The 2,436-nt window shown below is 41.7% G+C and overlaps 1 long non-coding RNA gene across 16 annotated transcripts in view; it reads right to left on the reverse strand.

Annotated features, from left to right (window-relative positions):
* Positions 1 to 915: 915 nt before the first annotated feature.
* The window catches only part of LOC123188178 (uncharacterized), a 6,898-nt gene continuing 5,377 nt past the window's right edge, over positions 916 to 2,436 (reverse strand). For 9 of the 16 annotated variants that reach the window (XR_006494375.1, XR_006494386.1, XR_006494376.1 and 6 more), the window contains 3 exons: positions 1,982 to 2,421; positions 1,267 to 1,400; positions 916 to 1,159 (listed from right to left, as the gene is read on the reverse strand). This is a non-coding gene — a long non-coding RNA (uncharacterized lncRNA). Of the gene's footprint in view, positions 1,160 to 1,266; positions 1,423 to 1,981; positions 2,422 to 2,436 lie in introns of all 16 variants that reach the window. The other 7 variants (XR_006494367.1, XR_006494365.1, XR_006494374.1 and 4 more) reach the window with 4 other exon arrangements.

Genomic DNA, 2,436 nt, shown 5'->3' on the forward strand with positions numbered 1-2,436 from the left:
CCGCGGCTGCTGCTTGGGCACTTCTTCGCCATCCACGCGATATGCACCACTGCTGTTCTGGTCATCCGTCTGCTAGGCATGCTGCTCCGCCCTGTGACCGGTGCTGTTCTGGTCATCCGTCTGCTAGGCCCGCTGCTCCGCCGTGTGTGCGGTCTGGTTTGTATTGTTTCCTCCCATATTAGATTTGTTGTTTGTTGTTGTGGGCTGGGTTCGGTACGGTGTTTCTTGAGCAATGATGTCGTTGGATTAGGCGCTGGTTTTATAGGGATGCCGCTTATGTACATCATTTGTTGTGGAGGGCGCACCGTGGAGGAAGATGGCGCTTATGTGCTTCAGATGAAATGCATTCAACATACATGGTGAAAGAGAGCTGCCCCAGGCCCTCACTACTGAACCACCATGCCCACTATAAGGAGATGGAGATCTTCGTCCCAGGGGTAATCGATTTAAACTTTACTAATATTAGTCTTAGTCACCTACATTACCATGATCTAGTATACTGACAGTGATTCGCCAACCATATACAGTCATTAAACTGCACGCAATTCCTGTCTTAAAACTATTTGGCCAAATAATGGCTGCATTATCTGCTTGGCCATCACTTTAAAATATGAGCTGCCACATTTCTCCTTCCCCTCACACAATGCAATAAATCTGTGTATGGCAATCTCATGCCCTGTGTTTAAATCGGTTGAGTAAAAAATGGTACCCTGATGCATGCACTTGCCAGAGAGGTGCATTCAGTACTTCCCTACTTGAGGTGATCAGATATACTAAATTAAAATGCAATGGTCACATCACAGATTATAAATTGTTTTCTTAATTTACGCACACTCTACACCCGCTTCCCAAATCGGCTTTACCACATCACCATATATCCAACCTTTATGCGAAACAGGCAACTTACAATTGGAGTGATAGTTCAGTAAGAAAGAACATTTGGCACAAAGGAAGATTAATTTTGAAAGGAAAAGGACTTGTAGTGAACATAGAAAAAATTGATGCTCGAGTGACTACTAATATCATCTAAAATATGCAAGATAAAATAAGAGGTCAAGCCAATCAAGTGAAAGACGTTTGAACTGGAATTAGACACATTGTACATCATCAATCATTAGGAGTTGGACCCCATAGGAGTGAAAGACGTTTGTCTCCTGGTCTGCAAGCCAAAAAAATGTAGGAAGACTATCAGCCCATATGCAGCAAGAACACCATGGTAACAGTAGTAGATGATTGAGCGCATTGTAAATAATGGGGTGACCTCACCTCAAGTAGATCACATTAGAATAGAAACAACATAGGGAGTGGCGGTGGCACTTGTCGACCTTTACGCTGAAACGGGAAGTATCTGATCTCAAGTCGAAACACAGTAGCATCAACAGATGCAATGGGCCTATCCTCTGTGAAACCAAATGGAATTTGCTGCAACATTATTAAACTAAGTATTGGTACCATGCAAGTTAGAGTAGTCTAAAGAATTTATTTGCATATCAAACGGCAAACATGCAATGCAAAATTTATTTGCATCTCAAGGATTCTCATATTTAAATGCAAATGTATATTGTCACCCCATAGATTACATAGTACAACTTGACAGCAAAAATGAAATTACATAGGCACAATATTAATTGTCTAGGTTACATAAACTTGGACCTTGCTAGTCGAAAGGATGGTACGGAATATATAGTGAAACTCGAAGTGGCATGCAATATATAACCGCAGTGGAGGTAAATTGCCTAGATGATCATCCATACTCGCTACTCAGAGACAGTGGATGATAAGGTAAAGCTGTCTTTCAGTGTTGAAGACAGAAACATATGCCTACAATGTAGAAAAAATATGGCAAGTTTGTTTTTTGAAGGAAAGCCTCATGGCACTTTATTTAGATTGTGGCAGTGTTACATCGTCGAGTACATGAGAAAGTAAAAAACTGGGAGCAACATCTGCCCAAACAAAACTTGAGTTAACATCATAAGAGTACCTAGCCAGAAAATGTGCCAATCCATTAGCTTCACTTGGACAATGCTTGAAACAAATTCCAGGAATTTCATGAGCAATATGAAAACAGTCCGCAAGTATTGCTACATTGGGACCCAAAATCTCAATTTTTCCACTACGTGCTTCAATCAGTTCTAGACAATTTGATTCGACTGTCACCTTGGTGCACCCAATCTCTGAAAGAAGCTTCAAACCTTGCAACAGCGCCAAAGTTTCAGAAGTTTGGGCATTAAGAACATGGTCAATTAGCTCGGAAGCTCCTGCAACAGCTTCCCCTCGAGAGTTTCTAAGCACTGCAGCAACTGAACCTGTTCCACCATCAAAGTAACTTGCGCCAGTATTCAGCTTATACGAACCTGGAGCAGGTTTCTGCCAAGTAAGCTATGGTTGCCCTGTCCTCATTTCCTTTCATTAGATGGGCTTCTACATTAAAGCATC

This window comes from Triticum aestivum, chromosome 1A (assembly GCF_018294505.1).
Source record: "Triticum aestivum cultivar Chinese Spring chromosome 1A, IWGSC CS RefSeq v2.1, whole genome shotgun sequence".
NCBI classification, from domain to species: Eukaryota; Viridiplantae; Streptophyta; class Magnoliopsida; order Poales; family Poaceae; genus Triticum; species Triticum aestivum.